This window comes from Anabrus simplex, chromosome 10, assembly GCF_040414725.1.
Source record: "Anabrus simplex isolate iqAnaSimp1 chromosome 10, ASM4041472v1, whole genome shotgun sequence".
NCBI lineage: Eukaryota > Metazoa > Arthropoda > Insecta > Orthoptera > Tettigoniidae > Anabrus > Anabrus simplex.
In genome coordinates, this window is record NC_090274.1 from 2,339,883 (window position 1) to 2,367,521 (window position 27,639).

A 27,639-nucleotide genomic window follows, 5' to 3' on the forward strand; every position below is an offset into this window, starting at 1 on the left:
CCTAGGAGAAAGCAAAAAGGAACTTGAAATGGTGCCCTAAGATGTAAAAGGGGACGCCATTTTAGCCCCATGCTAGAGACAGCGAATGGCAACAGAAAAGCAGTATCCTCTAATGGTTCTGATAGTAGGTAGACATGATTCACTGAGGTTGTAGCCTGTATCGCAGTTGAAATTATCTGGGTGTTTACGTATTTCAACCTCATCCCTGATAATTCTTGGGCAGTATTGCTTTATACGGGCAACAACATCCACTTCTTGGAACAAGGCACCATGACCAGGTGTTAAGGCATGATCAGCAACAGCTGATTTATCAGGTTGAGTCTGATACATCTGGTATGTTCTTTGATGCCAGTACAAAGCGTTCTCGAAGTCTGCCCAATATAAACCTTGCCACAAGTACAGGGAACTGTGTAGATACCAGGTTTTTGCAATTTAGGCAAACTATCCTTAGTTGGTCGCAGGAGTTGCCCAATCTTAATTGATGTTTGAAAACCAGTTCGTACATGGTACCTATGTAAGATTTTAGCAAAACGATCCGTCGTGTTACGTATGTAAGGTAGGTAAGCAGTTCCTTTTACATTTTTTTCGTTAACAGACGTTCGATTATGTGTCGATTTCAGAACCATTGAGATCAAAGCACTGCTGTAACCATTGCTCGCAAAGGTGGTTCTCAAGGTGTTAATTTCCTCTTGTAGAGCTGACATTTCACAAATCCTCCTGGCCCTGGTAGAGTTGTAAGGATACCATGTTTCTGGGCAGGGTGATGGTGAGAATCTGCATGGAGATATCTATTGGTGTATGTAAGGCTTTCGATAAACGCTGTGTCCTAAAGATCCATCCTCTTTCTTGGTGAGGAGAACATCTAAAAATGGTATTTTGCCATCAGACTCCATTTCCATGGTGAAACAAATGGAAGGGTGCTGGCGATTAAGGTGATCCAGAAAGTGACCAAGATTGTCTTCAGAACCATTAGAAAATAATGCTTTACTGTTGCCATTCGTTGTCTCTAGCATGGGGCTAAAGTTACATCCCCTTTACATCTTTGGGCACCATTTCAATTTCCTTGAAATTTAATGCGTCGTTTCATTTCTCTGTTGTCTCCTGATGAAGAAAGGCAAGGTTCCTTTCGAAATGCGTTGAGTGTGTTTATAATTAATTACACGGCATAAGCCCAAAATATACTTCATGAATAATCATATATCTTCTTTCAACTTAATAGTGATCTCACTTCAATACGGAACACTATGAAATTCTTATCTCTTTACCCCTTCTGATAAGCCAATTGCGATGACTTGAGACTGTAGTAGCGAGCCCCTGTGACAGTTTTCGTGCGGCGTGTTTTTTTACCTGTTCGATTATTTTGATTTTGTGAACGGTGAACCAAGCCTTCCACCCAAGTGTTTTGAGGTGATTGCGCGAGAGTGTTTGGTTGAAACGGCCCGATCTTGTGACAGAGTGGTGATTGGTTCTTCCACCATGACAATGCTCCAACTCACACAGCCATTTCTGTGTGTGATGTTTTAGTGAAAAACCGCATGACACCGCTTCCTCGCTCACCCTACTCACCTTGTGATTTCGTTTTGTTACCCCGGGTGAAAAGGGAGCAGACATTCCGGAGGTGAAAAGAGAATTGAAGGCGATTGAGAATATCAGTTCACCAAGACACTGTTCATAGGAACACCTACAAAATAACCTGTAGAAAGGCAAAGAGGATCATGACCATAACCCTCCCCAGTTGCCTGGGTGTGGTGTAGCAGCCCTCTCCATCTTTGTTTGTGCATAAACCGCTGTTCTCTCGTGATCTTCTCCCAATCTTGTCCTTTTTCCTCAGCATCTTTCTTCACCAGATTGGTCCATTTTCCTCTGGATCTGCCCACTGGTCTTTTTCCTTTACTTCTCTTTCATTTTCTCTTCATGCAGTCCCGGTTGCACTCATCCTTCTTTACATGGCCAAACCACTTCAGGCTTGCTTTCTGGATTCTTTGTATTTACTGATCTTGTCCTTCCTGGTCTTCTGTATCATGGTGGGTAGCAACTTCATTTCTGCAGCTTGGAGTTTTGAGTTAACGTGGTACTTTCCAGGCTATAGGTGAGGATCGGTGTATAATAGGATTTATATAATGTCATCTTAGCTTTCATTGGCACTTGCTTATCCCACAGCGGTTGTCTTACTTGGTGCCTTGCTAATTCGACTCTCCGCCTCATATTTTGCAAGGTTGTCTTTTGATAACATATTACCCAAGTACTTAAACTTTGGAACAATCTCCAGTTTGGTACTTTAGACATTCCTAGAAATAAAAGAACATACATGTGATATTAATTTAAAACTCCTATATGTGGATTATTTATTGATCATATCATATCCAATATGTAATGTTTTTTTTGGGGGGGGGGAGGGTTATTGTAGGTCGGCCATTCTCCTCTCAGTTGCCCGCAGAATAGTCTTGGGGCGTCCGGAGTGGTGTGAAGTTTTAAAGTTATGATTAGTATTTGCAGAATTTTAAGTCATTTTATAAAACGTCAAGAACCTTCAGTAATGGGCAGAACCCAATTGTCGGCAGCCCTGGAGATGGTTTCCCGTGGTTTCCTCTCTTCACACCCCGCAGATGCCAGGGCTGTAGCTTCTTTAAGGCCACGGCCGCTTCCTTCCCACTCCTTTCCTATCCCATCGTCGCCATAAGACCTATCTGTGTCGGTGCGACGTAATTAAATTGTAAATAAAGAAAAGAAAGTAATGGACAGTGCATTAGACATTCCTAGAAATAGAAGAACATATATCTGGTAATGGTGTAAAATTCCCTTACATACATTCTTTTATCGTAACTAATTATTTTTTTGGTTTGTTATAGGCCAGCAGGTCTTCTGTCAGTTGCCGGTAGAATCGACTTCGAAACCTCCAGATTGGTGTAGTAATATTATGGTGTGTACTTGTACATTGTATTTGATAAATCATTAAGAACCTTCAGTAGTGGGTAGTTGCTAACACGTTCGCGGCCGGCATTACCGTGGTACCGCAATACTTTTTTGTGTGTAACAGAGTTTATTTCTGTGTCCTTATCTATTTTAATAATAATAATAATAATAATAATAATAATAATAATAATAATAATAATAATAATAATAATAATAATAATAATGTTATTTGCTTTACGTCCCACTAACTATTTTTACGGTCTTCGGAGACGCCGATGTGCCGGAATTTAGTCCCGCAGGAGTTCTTTTACGTGCCAGTAAATCTACCGACACGAGGCTGTCGTATTTGAGCACCTTCAAATACCACCGGACTGAGCCAAGATCGAACCTGCGAAGTTGGGGTTAGAAGGCCAGCGCCTTAACCGTCTGAGCCACTCAGCCCGGCCTTATCCATTTTAGATTATCATTTAAATTATTTCAATAATATTTCTGTGCATGGGAGCCATAACGCACCTACCAATGAGCTTTTCGCCTGCAGTGCAGTTTGACTTAGCGTGTGCATCATAACAAGTAATAAGGTGGGATCGTGGAAAGAATGTTTTGTTCGGTCTTAGATATTCAGTAACATTCCTACGACAGACAAATACGCTTTTGAACATTTCTGACAAAAATGCTGCGTTGTAAAATCCATGTTATTGCTGTGTGAACAATCGCTGTACACCGTAGCTAGCCTCTAATAGCGTACCGCAACAAGCAAAGGTTGTTTGGAGTCAGTTACTCCACGAAGTATTGCTCAAGACACAAATCTGGCTGTCGTGGACACTCTCTACAATAGAACGTGCAGTCCTGCTCCGCCGCAATCTACACCCATTCTCCTCAGCCACATATTTACTGGCAAAATGTGAAAATGTGTTCTTGTAGGTGGTGTGATAGATTGTGGGTGCCTATGAGACGATTTTTCTTCTGCTGAGAAGACTCTGCAAACTCACAATTCTCTGTTGACATCGCAGAAAATTTTGTCATATTGTACCAACTACAGAGATAGTAACTGACATTTAAATTGATGGTCAGTTGGAAGCACATCTTCTGCTTGTTTGCACAGGTACTGGCAGAAATACAAGTGTGACGCACATCTATCGTCATCAGCTGCGAACGTGTTAAGGCACCTAGAATCAAAGAAAATGCGTCTGATATATGAAATTCCCTTACAAGGATTTTTTATCATAACTAATATTTTTTGGTTTATTATAGGTCAACAAGTCTTCTCTCACTTGCCACCAGAATCGACTTGGAATCTCCAGATTTTAATTCTTAGGTGAGTCGTTTAATAACACAGAAAGTAGAGGGCATTACTTAAGACATTCCTAGAATTAGAAGTACAGTTGAAACCGGTTATAAAGACTCTGAGGGAACCATTACGTAATGGTTGTTATAAGTGATAGCCGCACAAACATTTTTTTTTTCTCTGTTTTCCAAATTCTAGAACTTTTCGAGTGTGATACAATTCCTTGGCGACGCTCACGTTTGTTTCCCCATATTACTTGTGACTTTTCTTCAGTATTAAACACTTTTCCCTTCTTTTGCAACATCTTTAAACTGATGCTTGCCCTGATTATTTAGCGGACAGACTGATCCGAAATCTACTGTCTATTGAAAACAAGAGTTTGAAAATAAGCGTTACGTTATTGTTGCCAGCAGTCCCCAAACGTGTAACAAACAAAAAATCAACGTTAGACGTTGTAGTCGATACATTTCTCCAAAAATGTGATAAAATATGCCGTTTTATACAATTTGTCGTGCTAAGTGATTTTTAAAATACAGTGCTTTTACAGGATTTAGGCGAGACCGTTAGATATCGCCGTTAAAAGCGGTGTTGCAATAAACAGTTTCGACTGCAATATAGTACGTAGAGTTTTAAAATAATATCTGAGAAGCCTAACTAATATTTTTTGGATTATAGGTCAGCTGTCTTCCCTCATTTGCCAGCGGAATGGACTTGGAACCTCCAGATTGGTGGTTTTAAAATTATGGTGAGTACCTACTTGTCAATTGTATTTCATTAAATTGACTGTTAATGGCCTGTGATTCTTGGAGTGTTGAGGAAACTATTGTTTGTATACAAAATAATAATAATAATAATAAAGAATGACATTTAAAGCTTAGTAAAAGACAGATTCAACAAAAGCATCGCAGCACAAAATGTAACCAAACAGGTTAGGAAACATAACAGCTACATAATGGATGTGGAAAGTGGCATGGAACCCTGAGAGGTAATTTCAGACCTATAGAAACCCTAATCCGATGATACACATTGACTAAAATGACGGCTAGTCCCACTCTACACAAATATAGAAATAAAACCAAACACAGAGATACAGTAAACTTGCCTCATTATCTAAAACTCCTCAGGTAATGTGCACAGATTTTCCGTGCTGACGCAAGGTGACACAGAAGTACCGGGAGGCAAATCCGAGAGATAATTACAACATAATACAAAGGTTAAGAATTAAACACAGAAACAGTGCTTTCCCTGAGATCGAGTTTCCTACGAGGGGACCGAAGGCGAGCACATCCGCTTGCTAAGATGGTCAGATGATCAAAGACACATATGCAACCTCGCTCCCACTGAAGATCAAGAAATAGGAAATGGTGCAACCACCAAAGAGAAACTATCAGAATACAGAATTCACCTTCGACTTTCACATTCACCAATTACATTTACTCTTATTTTCTCCAATCAGAAGTCTCTTCTTTCTTGCTGACACAGTGATAATAAATGTTTGAGAAAAGTCTTTGTTTACGTCAGAGGAACATGCTTCCAGAACTGCGCGTGTAGTGACACATAATAATTGGGTCAAAAACGAAAATAATATATTTCATAGATTAATGATAATTTTGATGCAACCCATAAATCAGAGTTTCTAAAACAGAATTTAAAAAGATCTAGATAGATCCAGGTTTATGAGGTTGAAACAATTCTTCCAAGTCCAAAGGTCCAAACAGAATAAAATCTTATATAACAAAAAATAATTTTTAATACAATAAAATAAGAAATTTCAATCCATTCCCACTGCTGTCTTTATACTGCCACAATCATAACTAATAGTTTTTGGTTTATTATAGGTCGAGAACTCTTCTCTCAGTTGCCAGCAGAATTGACTTGGAACTTCCAGATTGGTGTTTTAATTCTTAGGTGAGTATTTCCAAAATTGTAAGTCATTTTATAACAGATTAAGGAAGTAGGGGGTGGTACTTAAGATATTCCTAGAATTAGAAGTACAGTCGAAACCAGTTACAAGGACTAGCGGTCGTTATAAGTTATAGTTACACAGACTTTTTATTTTTTATTGTTAAAATATCAGATCTGTAGGTTTTAGGCTGCACATTTACATGTTTTGTCTGCACATTGCTCAGAATTTGAAAAGAATGATATTTCTGTATCGGTCGTGTCCACAGTAACAAGGAAGTGCACTTTTTAATTTTCCGTGATTTCTGTCTGTCTGTCTGTATGTATGTACACACATCGCAAGAAAACGGCTGAAGAGAATTTAATGAAAATCAGTATGCAAAGTCGGGGGATAAGTCGCTACAATCTAGGCTAGAAATCATTTTAATCACACTGAGTGAAATGGTAGTTTAGGGGAAGGCCTAAAATTTAATTCTCATTTATGTTGTTAGTGATCCTATCAATACTTGACTTCATTCCTGTTGTTCCTTGTGGAACATTGGGCATCAACAAAGCATCTCCATCTGATGTTGTTGCCGGCCGACCTCTTCCTCCTCTCCAGGTCTTGCCTTCTTCCATTGCCTCCATTTGTACAGATCTTCACCAGGTTTGTTTGGGCCTTCCTCTCCTTTTAATCTGCGGGTTCCAATCCAGTGTCCCTCATTGGCTTCATTCCCTTTCCTCGATGTATGCCCTATCCATTTCCATTTCCACCACTTTATCTGTATGGCCATCTCGGTTTCACCCGTCCTTCTCCATAGTTCATGATTGGAGATTACTTCCGGCCAGTAGATGTTTAAAATCTTCCTTAAACAGCGGTTGACAATGGTCTGCAACTTGGAGGTAATCACTTTAGTCACTTTCCAGGTCTCGGACCCATATAGTAGAACAGCCTCGACATTACTTCGGAAAATGCAAAGTTTGGTCCTGATAGATATTTTGTTATTTTTCCATACCGGATAGAGCCGAACAAAGGCACCATTTGCTTTTTGTATATGTTGAGAAACATTCTGTACTGCTGCTCCTCCATCTTTGGTAACTACACTGCCCAAATAGGTGAACCGAACAAAGGCACCATTTGCTTTTTGTATATGTTGAGAAACATTCTGTACTGCTGCTCCTCCATCTTCGGTAACTACACTGCCCAAATAGGTGAAACTATCCACATCCTCTATAGATTCATCACTGAAGACAAATGGGTCTAGTTTGTTGGTGTTCATCCTTAGGGTCTTGGTCTGCTTTGAGTTGATCGTTAGTCCGACCTTTTTTCCTTCTTTTACCAAGTCTTCAATTTTTGATTGCATTTCACCATGTGCATCAGACAGGAGACACACATCGTCAGTGAAGTCTAGGTCTTCTAACCTATTAGCCAATCCCCACTGGGTACCACGTTTCACAATGAAGGTTACATTCCGCATTACTGCATCAATCACCACCAGGAACATGGTTGGCGAGAGCATACAACCTTGATGCACTCCTGAACGTAGAGATATAGGCTCAGATACACGGCCCTCATGAATGACTCTGCATGTATAATCACGGTATGTTTCTTGAATAAGGTTGGTAATTTGTGATGGCACTCCATACCGCTTCACTTCCTTCCACATAGCTTCTCTGTTGATCGAATCAAAAGCTTTTTCAAAGTCGATGAACACTGCATAGAGGCGAGATGACCACTCAGCACACTGCTCCAGAATTATCCTCAAGGTGTTTATTTGGTCTTCACACAAACGATTCGATCGAAAGCCTGCCTGTTCCCGTTGGAGCCTCAAGTTGATATACTCCTTAATTCTGTTCAACAGAACCCTGGCGTAGACTTTACTAGGGATTGAAAGAAGCGTAATGCCCCTCCAGTTGTTACAGTTTGATGTATCGCCCTTCTTTGGCAACTTCACCAGCAACCCACATTTCCAATCTGTCAGCATTTCTCCATTAACCCATATCTTCTCAAATAGCGGCTGCAACATATTGGCAGTGGTATCCATATCAACCTTCATGACTTCTGCTGGAATATTGTCAATACCTGCTGCCTTACCAACTCTCTCAATGCCTGCTTGATTTCCTCCACTGTTGGAATGTGGACTTTAATCCTTGGGTCAGGCTGGGTTTCTTCTTCTTCTTCTTCTTCTTCTTCTTCTTCTTCTTCTTCTTCTTCTTCTTCTTCTTCTTCTTCTTCTTCTTCATCTACTTGCTCTTCCAAGGAGTGGTTTAACACCGCAGAGAAATGTTCCTGCCATCGCTTCAGTTGATCCTCGGAGTTTGTTAGGAGGACACCATCTTTGTTTCTGACTGGATGGTTTTTCTGCATCTGCTTCCTTGCCAGAACTCTAGTGATGGTATCGAGTTCTCTAAGATTTCCCTTTCTGGCTGTCTCCTCTGCTTGTTGAGATAGGTCATCTGTCCATTTCCTTTGATCTCTCCTCACACTTCTCTTTACTTCCTTATCCTTCGCAGCATATTGGGATTGCAATTCTGCCTTCCTTGGTCGTGTCTTACATGAATTCATTACTTCCTTTATCTCTTTCCTTTGTCTGATAATTTCCCATGTCTGGTCAGTCATCCAGTCTTTTTTCCTCCTGTCCTCGAAACCCAGGATATTTTCACTTACTTCAGTAAAGGCAGATCGAGTCTTCACCCATTTTTCCTCGAGAGTTTCATCCTCCACCTCAGTGAGTGCTTGGAATCGATTCTTTAGTTCTATCCTGAAAGCTTCTTTCACATTTCTGTCATCCCTTAGCTTTCCAACATCATATCGCTTCCTTATCTGCTCTATCCTTCTCTTTTGTGCCTGGATCTTAATTCTGAAGGTAGCCACAACCCGATGGTGATCACTACCAATGTCCGCACCTCTCTCGTTCCTCACATCCAGCAGTGAACTCCTCCACCTTCGTCCAATAGCCACATGATCTATCTGGTTTTCTGTCCTATGATCCGGTGATACCCATGTCACCTTATGGCAGTCTTTATGTGTAAATATAGTACCACCAATAACCAAATCGTGGCTTGCACAGAAGTCTACAAACAGCTGTCCATTCTCATTTCGTTCTCCTAGACCATGCCTTCCCATAATAGGTTCAAGTCCTTCGTTGTCCTGTCCCACTTTTGCATTCAAATCTCCTCCAACAAGGATGATATCCTTCCTTTTCTGTTTCTTAACCGTTCTGTTAAGATGTCCATAGAACACCTGTTTGTCTTCCTCCTCCGCCAATTCTGTAGGTGCATAGCATACTATCAACACAAATTTTCTAATATTGGTCTTAAAACATGCCACTATTATCGTTTTTGTCACTGGGTACCACACCATAAGGCTCCTCTTGGCACAGTCTGATAACAGCATACGGGAGATAAAACTCCACAATGGAATTATTGCCCGCCTTGCAATTCCGAATGGAATTATCAGACTGTGCCTCTTATATAGGGCTTCTGATAAGTTCACCTTCATACACCCCAGCGTCAGTGGGTAGGGTCTGACACATCCCACTCTGATGAGTCTAGTGTCAGACCTAAGACGAAACGCTGGTTAATAGAGCAAACGCCTGAAAAGCCTTACATCTGATCTGTTTTTTGACATGCTCTATTGGTGGAAAAATATCTAATTTCCTGCTTGGGAACTTAGAATTTCCATACGGTATGTAAAGTCGGGGAATAAGGAACTACAGTCTACACTATGAATAATTTTATAAGATGCCCTAATTTCATAATGCCGGAAGAAAACTAAATGTGAAGGCTTACAATATAGAAAGCTCATAAAGTTGATCAACAGTAACATTACATTGACCATTGTTTGGGGGAGTTAGATCTCTCTTCTTTAGGATGCCATTCCTCTGGTTCATACATTTTCTGATACTACTGGTACGTAACACACTGGATCATAATAATATTTCAGCTATTCAATCTCTACTCTGAAGCACTGATTGGAATGAGCAGTGCACACATTTAACGGAATAATAGCAGAGTAGTGTTCGGGCTGTCTGCGGCCTGGTCATTCCAGTACTGGAACTATGGACTGTTAGAACTGTTCGTTATAAGTTAGAAAATGTGCGTTTTTTATATGATAAGATTGCTTTTCCTCTCTACATTCTACTGACGTCATTGTAATGACCTATGTTGACTTCACTTGGGAAAACCACAAAAACAGTCTTTCTGAGAATTCCACAGCGAAGCACAGCTAGTAAACAGAATAAAGTTAAAGCTGTGTTTAGAATACAGTACAGTATTTGTGGAGTACAGTAAAATATAAAATACGTGAGGAAAGAAGCAGCAGCAATATTGTTCTCTGTCCTTCCAAATTGTAGAAATCGTTGACGCTGACGTTTGTTTCCTCATTTTGTAATTGCCAGCTTATTTGTGACTTTTCTTCAGTATTAAGCACTTCTCCTTCTTTTGCGACATCTTCAAAGCGATGCTTGCCTTTGCTATTTAACGGGCAGACTGATTTGAAATCTACAATCTACTGAAAACAGGAGTTTGAAAATAAGCGTTACATCAGCAATCCCCAAACGTGTAACAAACAAAAATCAACATAGAACATTGTAGTTGATACATTTCTCCAAAAATGTGATAAAATACACACTTTTATAGGATTTAGGCAGGACCTTTAGATATCGCCATTAGGTATATCCTGTATGCTGTTAAAAGCAATGTTGCCTTAAGTTTTGACTGTACTTTCATCTGAATATAGTGTGAAGCACCCTTACATAGATTTTTTATCATATCTATCTGAGAAGCCTAACTAATATTTTTTGGATTATAGGTCAGCTGTCTTCCCTCATTTGCCAGCGGAATGGACTTGGAACCTCCAGATAGGCGAAGTTTTAAAATTATGGTGAGTACCTACTTGTTACTTGTATTTCATTAAATTGACTGTTAATGGCCTGTGATTCTTGTAACAGTGTTGAGAAACAGTGCTTGGTTGTTATAGATGTACCTAGTCAGGAATTGGGGAGAGCTATTATGTTGATTATTTATGTCACAAATATAGCTTGAAAACCTTCCAGGATATTTTGGATGCTAACTAAAATGTTTATCATAAGACAGGTGAGACTCAGTATGAAGGGAAGTATGTATGCTAGTGAAAGAAGAATTTGTAAGCTGTGTAAAAGTTAAGGATAGGAAGCATAAAATTCTAGGTGTAAGAACTGATCTCTAAAATTAAAAGGCAACTTGATGCTTTTCGGGTGTACAGACCTGGAAGTGTGAAGCTGACACAAAATTATCTGGTAAAATAATCAGCCATGTGGGGAATGACACAGAAAGGTACGTGATTGTTGCAGATGATCTCAGTTTGATGATATAGATGTTAATTCCCATAGGGAATCTGAAATATTTGTCCTGAATGGGCAAATTTATAATACCAATATAAATGGTCCGTTATTGGACATTATAAATTTTCCAGCTAGCTCATTCTTGGTTGCCAGCGTTTCGCCCTCGTGTGCTAGGGTGGGCTCATCAGTTGGTACCTAGCACACCTACCAATACGCTGGCTAGTGCATACCGTGGAGGCCACTGTGTAGGCTAACTGGAGCCACCGGCAGTGCCAATGCACTAAGAGACTTTGTCTCATCACTAAAAATTGATGCCTGCTTGGCCATCAGATGATATAGATGTTGCTCATATATTCTAATATGTGCAATAAACATTTTGAGTGCTTTTGGCAGAGTCTTGAATTCTGTAATTACTCTTCTTACCTTGGAACTGGACGTTTCAGTTCTGCGCAGGAGCTGCCTAGCGGTCATGGGAGACATCATTGTAACCCGTCAAACAAGTATCCTTTCATGTGAACATATCGTAACACATCAAGTTCCATTACAGATGATCAGCTGTCGGTAGCCGAGTACAAAGATCAGACCAGAGTTGTGGAAAAATGCGGAGAACTACTACGTTAAATAATTCCACAAACACTACATTACCGCCTTCCTTCCCGTGACTAGCCGTTCCTAAACTATTGCCACCAAAGCAGTGCTGATAAATTCCCGTGGAATTCATTCTTTGCATTTAGAACATACGGAATGACGTGTTTATCAATTCTTGTATTTTCACCGAACAATATTTATGCTTTTAATTTAATTACAGCATCTTGGTATTCAACGGTTTGCACTTTAAAAATACGGTTGTTTTTATTCCTATGCGTTTATGGAAAATTGACAACGTAGCATCAGACATCGAAGCCCGCAAACTCGGAAGCCATTCAACGCTGGTGTATTTTACGTTTCTGTGCTGTACTTGAGAAAATCGGCAAAATGAAAGGAACAAAGCCGCACAAATTGACTGATGCTAGTAAAGAACAGTGTACTCTTTCAGATTCGCTCGCTTCTGTATCACTTTGTGTTGCATTTACGGGCCCTACTTTTCCCATAGGGAATCTGAAATATTTGTCCTGAATGAGCAAATTTATAATACCAATATAAATGGTCTGTTATTGGACATTATAAATTTTCCAGAAATCGAATGTGAGAAAACACTTGATGGAAATGCCGACTGTAGTCTTCAGGGCGACAATGACAAGCGTGAAATTTATGGTGTTCAAGACAATGGTAGGCCAAACATTAAAAATACGTCGAAATTTCAATTTTCAGGCAAACGGAAATTTCAGCACTTTTAGCGAAGTACATAAAAAAAAATTAATGTTAATATGTTACAACTTATGAATGCATTGTACATGGCATCTTATCATATTGCAAAAAATAGCAGACCGTACACTGATTTTGAAGGTTTGGTTACATTGTTACGCAAGTTGAATGTTACCGATTCAGAGAAGTATGTGAATGATACACAATGCAGAGAATCGTAGCTTGAATTACTACCGTGGCTGTGCTTTGAAGAAGGAATTGCAAAGTGTAAATTATGCAGTAACTTTCGTAGTATTGCCGACAAACATTCTAAAGTTGTATCTGGATTTTCAGGACCATTTAAACTGGAAACGTTTAAAACATACGAAAAATCCTATCCTCACTCGAAGTGTCAGGAGGCTGAAAAAATGGCATAACAGTCCCAAAGGGCCTTGGCCTACCAAGCGACCGCTGCTCAGCCCGGAGGCCTGCAGATTATGAGGTGTCGTGCGGTCATCACGACGAATCCTCTCGGCCGTTATCCTTGGTTTTCATGCCCTGATTTTTGGTTTTGTAAAGTTGGCAGGTATGTGAAATTGATTCTATACTCACGAAACTATATATGTTTTATTGACATTCGCCAAAACGACTTTGCGAACCTAAGAAAATTTCGGAGTTGCTGGAATGTGAAATATCTAAATTGGAGTAAACTTACACCAAGTTAGATGGGTAGCAAGCAAATTAAATGCTTTGCATGCAGTTGTCAAAGACTGGAAATGCCTAGTGGTTCATTTAGAGAATATTTCTGAAAGGGAAGGTGAAAACGGAATCACGGCTATAGGTCTTCTAAAGAAGATCAAGGACTTCAAATTTGTCATCATAATTCACTTCTTATATGACTTCTGAGTATATTCAAAATACTTTCCCTTGTATTTCTGAGGCATGTTCTGATTTTAAGTCACATAAGAGTGCATGCAAATAATGCAATTAATTCATTGCAGCAACTTCACAACACCAAGGGCCCAATGGCAGAAAAGTTTGTTTCTGCTATAACACTTTCAGGAGTTTTCAGTGGAATACAATTATCAGATGTGTCGAATAAGAATTTCAAGAGCAACAAGGAACATATTTTGGCAAGTGGGATTACCTTTCTGAAAGACATATTTCTTCAAAATGAGGGCATTCAAAGTGCCACTGGTGTTATTGACACTTATTTCTGGCAATCACGAAAGCAACTGGAAAATTATGGCAATAGTGAAATACAGTTTCTTGCCATTCATTTTTCAAAACACCTTCAAATTGAGGAGAACAACGTAGAAGACGCACTGAGCTAGTGGTACGAGTTCAAAGTAGTCGGGAAAGGTCTTCCACTGAATGATCTACTTGAAAAATCGCGGATTGTGAAAGGATGATTTCTGATTTTAAGAAAGCTCCTTTCACACCAGACAAATGCTGGGGCTGTTTCTTAATTAAGGCCACGGCCGCTTCCTTCCCATTCCTGGGCCTTTCCTATCCCATCGTCGCCATAAGACCTATCTGTGTCGGTGCGACGTAAAACAAATAATAAATAGCTTAATATATAGTGGCAACAACTCCTGTATCGACTCATCATGTGAGCGAGGGTTCAGCACAATGAATATGATTAAACGCAAACTGCGAACCAAACTTGCCGAGAAAACTTATGTGATCTCATGATAATATCTTTGAATGGACCATCTTTAAAGGACTTTTATGCAACAAAATGTATTGATCATTGGTGTTTTGGTGGGAAATCAAACAGGCACGTGTAGTGTAATTTTAAAAGACGCTGACCTTGAAGGTGACTGGTGATTATTTGGGTTAGTATCTCTTAAAATATAAATTTCCATTCTTATATAAACTGAGACTATACTACGTAAGGTCACATTTCAAAAACAATATGTAGTTTTATCCTAGTCTAACCTGTGGTTTTCATAATGTATATTTGCAAATAAATGTGCTGGCTCCTGATAAAAAGAGGCTGGCTACTGAATTATTTCTATTTTCTTCTACCCCTGCCTTTGATTGTGTTATGTGGGACAAGTTGTGGCAGGTGTTAAAGGAATTTGGGGTTCCACTGCATTTAATATCGTTACTGAAAAGTCTGTATAAAAACCACGCAGCAACCATAAAGGTGGATGGTGATCTCTCAGGCATTTTCAATGTGACAAATGGAGTAAGGCAACTCTACAACATCTATGCAGTGTGTGTCATCGAAAGAGCTCTCAATGGCTGGAATGGTGGAATCTCGATTGGTGGCAGAAAAATTAATAACCTGCGCTTTGCAGATGACACTTCCCTCATCGCTGGTAGTGAAGAGGAACTTCATGACCTGCTTACAAGGGTGAAGAACACTAGTCTTCAGTATAGTCTAGAGATAAATATCAAAAAGACCAAACTAATGGTAGTTGATCGGCAAGGTCAAATCCAACTTACGGGATGCCTAAAGGACCTGGATATAGTTAAGGAATTTGTATACTTGGGGTCTGTCATCAATGACACGGGAAGCTGTGATAAAGAGGTAAAAAGACGTATTGTCTTAGGTCGAGCTGCAATGGTTAAACTACTAAGATCTGGCAGAACCGGGGAATATCAAAAGCCACGAAGATGCGCTTGGTAGAATCACTAGTGTTCTCCGTCTTTTTGTACGGCTGTGAGACCTGGACCGTGAATGCTAAAGACAAAAAACGCATTGATGCCTTTGAGATGTGGTGTTGGCGGAGAATGCTACGTGTACCCTGGACAGAAAGAAGAACTAATGTTTCCATTCTGGACGAACTCTGCATCAAGAAACGCCCGAGTGAGCGTTACCTCCAGTTCCTTGGCCACATTCTAAGATGAGACGGAGAGAACTTGGAAAAGGTAATTTTACAAGACAAAATTGAAGGCAGTAGACTACGACGAAGAACAGCAAGCAGATGGATAGATCACTGGGCTACCACTTCAGATCATAATAACGAAATGTGAATACCGCTCGGGGTGGAGACATCTTGTCAAGGTTGCAACACGACGCTCAGTAATGATGATGATGTTTCTACTGTTAATAATTGGTCGGATAGGAACGTCTTTTTAGTGAAATTTAGGTAAGGCTTTGGCAGTGGGTAACTTTGGATTCACATTACAGTAAAACCTTGTTAATTCGAAGTCGTTGGGACACAAAAATCGGACTTCGAATTACGTGCCAATACATAATTTGGAAATGTCAACCTTTGCGGCGTCACAGTATATTCTAAGACCCGTTACTGCATGCAGTTAGCCTTGATTCACTGTTTAAACCTCCCAAATGCCATAGTAAAAAGCTATTTTCAAAATGTATCCAACTAGCTGCATTTACTATATGCGAACCTTTTCTTGATACCAGGTTTTACGGGGGTGAGGAGTAAGGAGGAAGCTCATAATGCACTTGGATAACTCACCGGCAAACATAACCTCACGCAATGAAATCAAAAGAAAGAAAACAGGATTCATTGGATTACTGTACTATATGCATTTTAGGTGCCTTGTGCTTGCACGGAAAGTACCCGATGCCCTTAAAACATAGCGGCTTATCGAACTTTCCTATGATGAGGGGAGAAATTCTCGCTTCCATCCACATTACAACAGTACAGTGACTATACTTGTACGATTTCCCGCCATGGCACTTCTAAGACCCATTATAGCATGATTCTCCGTTTAAACTTTTCAAATACCATGGAAAACACTATTTCAGAAATGTATCCAACAAGGTGCATTTACATTATTCAGATAATGCACTTGGATAAAACAATGGTGAACATAACCTCACGCGCGAAAGGAAGAAAAACACGATTCAAAGACGAGGAAAAATTATGCTGGCTCCCCTGTGCAAATGCTTTATCTTTTGGATTACTGTACTGTTTGCATTTTTAGATGCCTTGTACTTGCATGGAAAGTGCCCGACGCCCCTTTTCGAACTTCCCTATGACGGGAAGGAAGTCTCTCGCTTCTGTGTGCACTGCATAGCAACACAGTACATTTCCCGGCTGGCAATTGGCCTCAGCATTTTAAAAAAATGCAGTTTCATCGGCATTGACAATATTGTTTGGTACGTACGAATTGATTATAGGCTATAAGCCACGCTTTTTCGCCAACTGTCGGCATCGCCAGTGTTCGCGGATTCTACCTTTCCGCACACTGTCTGCTACGTGATATTGTGGTCTTCCTTAAAACGCTGAATACAAAATAATTACGATTCTGCTCGAACTTAGCAGATATGAAGCACCCGGAAGACACGCCGAAGTGGGTGAAAGTGTGCAAAGTTACCGCTGCACGTTCCAGAAATAAGTTAAAATATGTAAAGTTGGATACATAAATCATTTCCGAAACACACATTTGGAAAAGTTAGAGACAAAAAGCACACTGACGTGTTGATCTTGGGGAAATTCAAGTTCGTTTTTAGTTGAAGGCTGATTCTAGGAGGAACTTCTCTTAGGAAGTGCACAGAACTGGTGCCGGGCTTTTCACCACAGATGTAAAAAGGTGGATCCAAAAGAAGAAACACTGGTTGAGAAAAACAAACCTCACGTGAATTGTAGGTCGTGCTAGTCTCGTGATGATTAGAAATCCATTTATTTATACACAGGGGCTCTTTGAATAAAATCACTCCTTTACCCTATTGGTGAAGATTACAACACATATCAAATTCAGAATTTCTAAGCTTAATTTTTCAGGTATCTAGAATTTTTTTGTTAAACTTCATCCTTGAGGCCAAGATTCTGACAATGCACGGAAAGTACCCGGTGCCCTTAAAACATAGCGGCTTATCGAACTTATCTATGATGAGGGGAGAAATTCTCGCTTCCATCCGCATTACAACAGTACAGTGACTATACTTGTACGATTTCCTGCCATGGCACTTCTAAGACCCATCGAGATTTCTTTTATTGTTAACATAAGGGTTGTTTACCCATTCATTTGTTGGAGGGTTGCTTTCCATCTTGCTCTGAAAATACGAAGACCCTTAAATTTCCTATGGGTGTAAATCATGATGTAAGGAGTGTCGGACTTAAGATCTCTTTAAGTGTACATTTGACCATCTTGACGGCACCATCAAGGAACTTATGGGGAAATAAATTTCATAGGGTTTGTCAGAAAATCATAGACAAGAGATGGGGAAATTGAGAAATAGGAGATGATGCTAGTGTATCAAGTTCGATCTGAAGGTCTCAGAAGGTTTACTGGGGACTGAGCGATTGTATAAGCAAAATTAAGACCATCTCTTGTGATGATATAAAAATGATTTAAAAAATGCATCACAGAATTGCGATTCAGGTGAAGCCCAGTTTTCTTGAAATGTTGGATTCACATCGTTGTTAGTTCAGTCACAGACTCTGCTCTTCCTAATTCAGACAGTATCATCGGTGAACCCAAGAACAGTTAGAGGCCGAAGGCAAGTTGAAACCCAAATTCTGAGGCAGTGGCATTTTCACGTAGCTTGTCTGGAACAATTTTCTCAGTTTTTCTAAAAGCGACTGAGTCTCTCATAGTGGCTTCCACTTATATGCACTGGCCATTGTTTTAGGTACCAGCTGATGAGCTCAAATTGGTACACTGGCAACCAAGAATGAGTCAACCTGTATAAACTGTATATTGGAATTATTTATAGAATTGACGAGAGCAGCATATATTGCATGGCACCCCTAATTTGATGGTGTTGGTTTTAGTGTGACTGATCTTCATTCTTGAGATATCGTTCTCCTGTAAGATGCAAGAGTTAAATTGGCACACACATCGCAAAGCAAAGTCTTCTCCGTACGCCCTTGGACGGTTGGAATACTGAAGGTTATTTTTTGTGTAGGTTGAGTGTACCGCAGGCCGTGTGCACCTTCAGAAATGGCAGTCTGGTTCCTTCAATTTTCCACTTCTTTCAGGGAGAACTGCCTTGCCCTAGCAACCCCTGGCACATACGAATGTTGAGGTGGTTATCTCCAGCCTTAGAAATGTTGAGGAAGAAACATTACATTTTTCGGTCTTTGCCTCTTGTGGAGCACTGCTTGCAGGTGCATACCTGTCAACCCTTCCGATTTACCCGGAAACTTTCTGTTTTTTAGCTCGTCTTCTGATTTTCTGATTTATTTTTAATTCTTCCTAATTTTGACCAATATAACCTCCAGTACAGTCAATACTCTTCTCCTAGGATAAAGGATAAATTCTTATGTGCTTGTGTAATTTTCCCAACCTCATTTTCAAGCGTTTTTATTTGATGCTTTATTTCACGAGTGTATCGTTCGTCACGCTGGTGTATCCTGTTTCCAGCTCGCTACAGCAGCATGTGTGCTTTACGGCTGGGGATTCGGGACGGCAATCGTCCTACAAGCGAGAGAGACTAGCGAGCGCTAGCGACTCAGTTAATCGGGACGAAAGAATGAGTTTCTTATTGTGTGGTTTGCACACTGTTAACATCGTTTCTGTGCGTAATTTCGTTGGAATTGTATGCCACGTGTTTTTTCTAGCAGTTCTATGCTTTTCCCTGTGTCAAAGTCGTATGTTAATAATGTATGAGACATACCGATCTGTTTTCTATGCGCTAGTTTCACCTATTTCACTGGATTTTTGTGTATTCTTACTTCATAATTTGAATGGGTTGAATGTATTTGAGGGAGGTGTGTCGGTGACAGTTTCTGGTATTTTCTCTTCACGTTATCACCAAGTGTTCAGAGATATATATAAAATTAAATTTCCGTTCATTTTGCAGTCTAATAAAGGAAACTATTATGCGAATCACCTCAGGAGATAAATTTTATTTTGAGTTATCGAAATTTCGAAATATGGAGAATACCGTTTCCGAGCATGTGTAGCACATAATTGAATCATATATATCTACGGGCTTTGTTTAACGGTACCGGTACTTAAAAGTATACAAAGAAACTATTTTACAGCATCACTTTAATTATAACCCTTATTATAGGAACATTTTAGAAGAGAGGATACAGTACATACAGTAGTGAAACAAGAAACATAGCTCCGTTAGTCTCTTCTGTTTGTTGCGGTTAACCTTTTCTCCCTTTACGTTGAAACTTTTCGTCAATACCACGCAGCCGAGTTTCATAAATGGAGCTTCTCATCCGCGACTTCTGGGCTTGCTTTCGTACGCGACAGGTAATTAATTGACAGCCGAGAAACGGCGAGGCTTTGCCGATCACTAGAAGCCATATTAGTTTCCAGCTTCCTTTCCTCACAAAGCGCAAATGCCGTATTGCATAGTTAGCGTTGCACAAAATTCAAGGGAGGAAATGTTTGCTTCGATTACTACGGTGCTTACACAAAACACAATAAAGTAAGAGCAACTACACACTATACACTGAGAGAAACATCAGCTGGCCTACGTGGATCTCAGCCATCAAGAAATATCAGTAGGGCCAACTAGTGGATAATAAACCAGGAAGGTGGAAACAGGCAGGACCTACCGAGGGCATGGACATGGCTTAGATTGCAGATTCTGAAATAAATCGCCGTGATCCTTAAATTTGAAAAATATAATTTACAAGTGAAATTTTACAAATACTTTCCGAACAAAATCCACCAACTTACAACTTACGAAGTATACGCTCCGTGGTACACATATCTTAAAGGTTCTTTGATAATGGGCTTCACTACGAGTTTCAAACTTCAAACCAACTATACAGCTAGTTACAAATCCAGTAGTACAATGCAAGTTAGTAGGTTAAAAGCAACGTAAGAACAATTACAATTTACAGTGAAGTGAACGTACTCTCCCAAACTCTAGCGTACATCAAGTGACACTGAACTACCAGAGGCAAACCCCAAGGTAAACGTATTAAATTACAATCGACATATTTAGTGAAATAGGAAATGGGAACGTCTCGAAAACAAACTGGGAACTCCAGCAGAAAAGCTAAGGTGTCGTAAATAATTAATTTGGCGAATCAAGGTTAGGCTAGGGCAGACTCCTATACGGAATAGCAACTGAACATTACGGAAATTTTAACCGGAAGGGAAAGTAAGAGTGCTTACCCGAAGGTGCGCCATCCCGGAAGCGAGGCGTCGCACACGACGCAGACCAACACAGACTAAAGGCAGATCAGGCCAAGACAAGACCGAATTGTCACGAACGCTGCCTCACTCAATATATATATAGAAAACCCTGGCCTTGGAGTAGCCATTCAGAATGGATGAGTCCGCCCATCCCCTCCTAGGTTCACCAATCACAATTCCTACTCCCGTCGCAAACTTTAAGTAACATTCTTGAATACACTGTTCGCGGATCTTCCATTTCCAGAATAGTAAGAAAATTCCTTCTAGAAAACATAACCCACAAAAGGCACACACCCTGTTCAACAATTTTCTAGATACTTCCAGTAAGTGCAGAATATTACACAGTACAGGTTAGGTCATTACAAATAAAATCTTCAAAAACACTTTCCATTTCCACTATATTGTTCACCTGTGACAATTTCGTTTAACCAAATTTCGAGAATAGAGAAATAAATACAAGTTAAGAATAGGACAAACGGCCGGAAAATCTAAGTTAGTTCGAGATACTGAAAATTCGAGTAGAGTTTCGAGATATCGAGGTTCGACTGTATTTTTTTTAATTTTCAAAATCTTCCTCCACTTGGAGAATACACAAACAATTTCATTTAAAAATAAAATAAGTAAATTATGTCTCAGTCTGGCGAGTGTAAGTGGTGTCTGAGCGCTTTCATCCCTGTCTGTCCCTCCCGCACCGATCATGATCTATGTCGGCACTGTAGGCTGGTAGATAGACTTCTTGTCTCGGTCCACTTCGTCTGGTTGGTCGGAGTGTCTTACTGTGGGGTCTAATATATATCCTTTCTTCCCTTTGATTGCGATCACATCAATCCTTCTCGTGCTGCCACCGACTTCCTCGTGCACTTGAAATCCTTCCGCATGGAGTTGCTGCGTTATGGATGACCTGATGTTGTGATGTCTAGTGTTTCGAAGAGCTTCACCGAAGGCACAGGAACCCAAGACGTGAGGTAATGTTTCAGTCTCACTACATCTTCTGCAGCGGTTACCATCAGTTCTGTTGGATGTCCATTTTTAGGTAACAAAATGATGCGCGCCTTTGTGAACAGTAATGGAACATGCCCTGTCTGTAACATTATCGTAGCAATTTTAAGTATGATGTTTGATGCCATATCATCTTTGATAGCTCTGACTAGAACTCTGTTGGATCCGGATGACGTGTCCACAGCCATTCGTTTCATAGCCTTATGCACCGTTACATCGAAGGGTTCGTTTTGTACAGCGCATTCCCTTTCAGTCAGCAGGTCGTCGTAATGTTCGCGTTCACAGTTCTTAGGTGTGGCCAAAATAGATGAAAAATGATTCTCAATATCCTCGATATCAGTCTACAGCGAGTCATTTGGTCATTTCTGATGGCCTTTTTTCACTGGTTGGAATAGAAATACTGCATTTCTTGGTATCGGTACTTATTACGTCTCATTTCTTTATCTCTGTTTGTTGCCCTCTGCGGATTTGAGTGTTGCTTGTAAGTTCTCTGTAGCTTTGCATCTCCCTTCGTTTTCCTTGCCTCAAAGTTTTTTTTTTTTTTTTTTTTGCCGGGTGTTTAGGACCTGGTAGAAAATCTATGGCTTCGGCTAAGAAAAGAGCGAATTCGTCGACAGACTTGTCGAATTGATCTCTGCTCATTTCATAAGAAAACATACAATTCCACTGGTTCAAGCTCTTTTTATATTCGTCTATTGGCCCCACCGGGTTTCTACTCTCATTTTTGAGAGCGAAATTCTTCGTTATTGCATGTTTCATCACATTACGAAGCGACAGAGTGGTTTATGGTAGGCTGTCTCTGTACTATCATTTTGCGAAGGATATGGGGATGAGGTAGCCTTACACGCTTATTGAGTTTTATGTAGTGTTTGCCGCAGTGGGGACACGTAGTTCGTGGTTTTCCATTCAAACTTAAATTATTTTGGGAGGTTGGAATATGACCTACAACATTCGAAGAATCTGCTGCTTCATTACTGGCTTTCGCAAATTTCGTCTCCTTGTTGTAAAATGTTGTTAACGAGCTTTGCGATTAGTTAATTTGATTTTCCTTATCAGTTTATGCTCATATAATTTATTAACTGCCAAGGCTGTACGATTAAACTGAGTTTGACACTATACGTAGACTGTGTAATACAACCACCGGGCGTGTATCATTATGTGTAGCCGGAAGTCGCTTCTCCTACCGAATAATTGTTGAAATCCTGACACTGAAAGGGCCTTTCCCCGTTATGAAGAAGCATGTGGGTGCGAAGATTACTAAATAGACTAAACGTCTTATTGCATTCCGTGCAGGGGTTTGGCTTTACTCCAGTATGTACAGCTGCGTGTTATCGGAGGCTATCCCTAACTTCAAACACTTTATTGCATTTTTTTACAGTAGGATGGCCTTGCTCTAGTATGCATCATAGTGTGTTGCTTAGGAGATAAGCAAAAAGCAAAGCAAAGTCACCTCCGTACAGGCCATGAAGACCCTTGGAGGAGTGGAAGGTAAAGGCTTCCACCATTGTTAACCTCGGCACATGATGGTGTAGATTGGTTAGCTTTACGCGCGGCCGCCTTTGCCCCCAGGAATTAATGTGGTACTCATTTTTGGTGTAGGCTGAGTGAACCTCAGGGTCATATGCACCTCCGGAAGTGGAAATCTCGTTTCTTAAATGTTACGACTTCCTGGCAGGGATTCGAACCCACGTTCTTCCGGGCGAATCGAGCACGCCTTTACCGCCTTGGCCAGGCAGCCCCTTGCTTAGGAGACAAGCTTGACCAAACGTTTAATTGCATTCCCGACACTGAAATGATGTCTCTCCATTATGAACAAATAGGTGTTTTTTGTAGATTACCTCGCTGGGTAGACATTTCATTGTATTTCCGGCACTGGAATAGCCTTAATGCATTATGTATAACAGCGTGTGTTCGGAGTTTACTGATAGTTGTAAACACCTTTTTGCATTCTTGCAAAGCGTCATGTATTTTCGGAGGCTAGATCTTTTAGTCTTTCAAACATTGTTACAATCCTCGCACTGGGAGGACCTTTCGCCATGATGAACAGACTAGAGGGTTTGGAGCTGAAATCCTTCGGTAAACGTTTTATTGTGTTCCCTGCACTGGAATTGCCTTAATCTCGTATGAAAAATTGTGTCTTTCTAGGGTCTCCTTTCTGAAAACCACCATATTGTGTTTTTTTTACAGCGGAACAGCCTCTCTCCAGTATGCACATTGGCAGTTTAACCCTAGTGGTAAACGCTTTATTGCATTCGACACAGTGGAGCGGTTTCTCTCCCGTATGTGTACACTTTCGTGTTCGTTGACTAACCTGGACCCTTGGATAAGAGTACACTAAAGAATTCTTCATATTCTTGACTAAAGAATCTCCAAGTACGACGAGACGAAATTTAAGCTTGACCTCCTTTGATTTACTCTGTTACTCACGCGTATCGTGATTAGGTACATTTTCTTGTAACCATTTTAAAATTTTTTAGTTTAAAATTTTCAATTTAAGGATCGAATCACATTGTAACTGTAGGTTTGCATGTCTTTTACCCTGTCCTTTTTTCACTTAGACCGTGGCGCAATATATGTGATGAAATCCAAGAATTAAAAAATCTTCCTATTTTTGATTTCTAAAAGTTGGCAGCTATGCAGGTGGGAGTGATTTACTTGTTGAATGAGTCGCCTAATGACTTCCTAATCGTCTTTCTTTTTCCTTACCATTCGTCACACATACTAGCTCTGTGTCACCACTTTACACTATTGTGCATGTATGTATGATGTCCAGCCAACACTGTCTTAGTTGTTGTTTTTCCCGTCTTTTCACCTGTTGTTCCAGCACTTGAAGTACATGCCCACACCAGCTCTCCCTCATCTTTTCAGTGATTGGTGCCGCTCTATATCGCTTACGAACTTTATTGTGTGTCAAGCCATATCTCCATTGGAGCATCTTTGTTTCCATCACACCACGTCGCTGTTCCATCTCCGTAGTGGAAGGCCAGCATTCTGCACCATACAGAGCTTCAGAGAGATAAACGTTAGACTTTAGGACACCAGCCACTGAGCTCCACTTCAGCATGCACCGGGCGAGTTGGCCGTGCGTGTAGAGGCGCGCGACTGTGAGCTTGCATCCGGGAGATAGTAGGTTCGAATCCCACTATCGGCAGCCCTGAAAATGGTTTTCCGTGGTTTCCCATTTTCACACCAGGCAAATGCTGGGGCTGTACCTTAATTAAGGCCACGGCCGCTTCCTTCCCACTTCTAGCCCTTCCCTGTCCCATCGTCGCCATAAGACCTATCTGTGTCGGTGCGACGTAAAGCCCCTAGCAAAAAAAAAACTTCAGCATGCACTGCTCACGCGATCTGATATTTCAGAACTGAGGGTTCCGTCTGCAGTAATTGTCGGGCCAAGATATTTGAATGACATTGTCTTTGGAAGGACAATGCCATTAATTTCAATCATATTGAGATCATTTAGATCTCCTGTCAGATATTCAGTTTTCTTAACGCTGAGCCGTAGTCCAAATTCTGCAAGGCAGTTGGTCCATGCCTGGACTTGTAGTTGTAGATCAGGGTTTTCCTCTGAGGCAAAAACAGACGTCTGCATAGAGCAAGGTCTGAGGTAAAGATTTCTTGTAACATTATCCCATTATCCATGACGGTAATGAAGAGGGGAGGCGACAGTACAGACCCCCTGATGGACACTGACAGAAAGAGGCAAACTACCAAATAGTCCAGCCCCTCTAATAATTGAGCAAATAGTGATAGTCAGTCAGTTTTTCGTGATTTCATGCTCTTTTGACTTCTATACTAAGACACTTCTTACTGTTTGAAGACAAGGGTGCATTAGCCCCAACAAACTCGTGGTTGCAAGGGTAATTGGGTCCTAACTAATACGTAGTCCAGACCGAGTGAGGTGTAGAGTGGCACCTACTTCAGCTTTCATAAGTTTTATCAGTGGAGTCGTCGTGCATTGTTTGTGCTCTATTCTCGTCTTATAGCCTTATCTATATAAATTAACACATTGTTGTCCGGGCGCGCGGTTCTCCATTCTTTCCTGTGGACCGGCAACAGAAGCACACCTAGCATGAGAAGTAGAATGAAATAATATAAATACATGTAACTTTAAATGACATCAAAATGACCTGTAAATGGTTCTAGGACTGTTTTCATTCTTATTTGTCTGTCCGTCCGTCCATCCACCCACCCACCCACCCACCCACCTCACTGTCTTTACTATCACTGTCACTGGCAACTTCACTCGTATTATTGTCGCCGTCAACAGACTCGTCTGAACTGAATGTCGCACTTTCACTTCCGCGCGTATATTTCGATGTTGATGGACACACATCTTCACAATCACTAATACTTACATGTTCGCAATCACTAGGGACATCAGATAAACTATCAGCACGCAATTCTCCAAATATTTCATCATCGTTCGAGCTGTCTTTTGCTACGGCGCGCCATGCTGACACCTGACAATACACTCGGTACTGTGTGTTATGAAACCACACTTCCTGTGCCAAAAGCATTGTCAAGAAAAGAATATATCTATCTAAATTCTGATCAACAAAGATTTTAGTTTGTAAACAACACAAAATATCTTGATTAATAAACGGCGCAGGGGGTAAAATCACTCAAGAATGAAGCAATGTGATAAAACGTTAATTTACGTAGCCGGTCGCTCGCACACCAATACGAAACTACATTAATTAACGTAGCCTGTCATTAATGTGTTAAGTTGTAGGGTGTCTGCTATCTGTAATTTCATTTATTTTGTCAATTTTTCAGATATTTATCCGTTTTAAGTCAACTCAAGACCTTATCAGTGGTTTTTAGCTTTTGTGTCTCTTTGCATGTCTGTCTGCCCGGCTATTCCACCATCACGGCGAAACGGCTCGATAGATCTTGACCAAACTTCATATTTAGAGTATACTCATCCAGGGGCAGGTTTAGAATGATATCCATATAATTTAAAAATTGCTGAATAGACTGGAGGTTTATATGAAAACCAGAACCGTTTTTTTTTCTTTCAATTTTCTCTTATACTATTGATTTTCTGTAAAATCCAAAGACTGTATGTGAAATTTCTCTTCATTTTAAACAACTTTTGTTATGCACTTAATTTCGCTTACTCTTCAAATGAAGGAGAAAATTACTATTTTCTGCGGATTTTATACTCTGCATTGAGTGACTGACATCGAACCTCCCGGTTACCGTGGCAACGTCTCTGGCTGCTTGTCAGCAGGAAATTGCCGTAATGCCATTTTCGTTATCATTCCTGTAATTTGTTGGGTAGAAGGCGAGAGAGACGTCAAGCTGTTATTCTGCGGGATAGAAATCTCTACAATGTGGAATACCGAAGTGAAGCACAGCTACATTTGCTAGTTACGAATAGACGGCTGTTTTTATATGGATTTTGAGTTTTTCACTATTATTATTTCATTATTATTCCCCAATGCTAATCGAACAGCTTGCTTCCTTCATTGATAAATATAAGTACTGTAACTTTAGTCCACCAGGCTGAGTGGCGTGGATGGTTGAGGCTGACCCCAACTTGGCAAGTTCGATCCTGGCTCAATCTGGTGGTATTTTAAGGTGCTCAAATACGTTAGCCTTGTGACGGCAGATTTACTGGCTCGTAAAGTAACTCCTGCAAGACTAAATTCTGGCACTTTGGCATCTCTGAAAACTGAAAAGTAGTTATTGTGATTAAAAACCAATAATATTAACCCTAGGAGTACCTTGGGGGGGGGGAGGGGGGGAACGACGACTTTTTACCCATAACTTGCTATTTCTTTTAATATTTGAAATAAAAGGCTATGATATATATTTATTATTACTTTCTAACAATGAGGCGAGTGGTGTGGTTGTTTGCTAATTGTTACCGTCTGAAGGTTGTACAGAGGTATTCAAACACGAATGGGCATGAAG

The 27,639-nt window shown here is 40.4% G+C and overlaps 1 long non-coding RNA gene across 3 annotated transcripts in view; it reads left to right on the forward strand.

The window, feature by feature from the left end:
* LOC136882272 (uncharacterized) overlaps positions 1-27,639 on the forward strand; it is a 49,103-nt gene that overhangs the window by 10,376 nt on the left and 11,088 nt on the right. For all 3 annotated transcript variants that reach the window (XR_010861128.2, XR_010861126.2, XR_011018750.1), the window contains 5 exons: positions 2,850-2,920; positions 4,165-4,228; positions 4,874-4,943; positions 6,037-6,106; positions 10,893-10,964. This is a non-coding gene — a long non-coding RNA (uncharacterized lncRNA). The remainder of the gene's footprint in view (positions 1-2,849; positions 2,921-4,164; positions 4,229-4,873; positions 4,944-6,036; positions 6,107-10,892; positions 10,965-27,639) is intronic.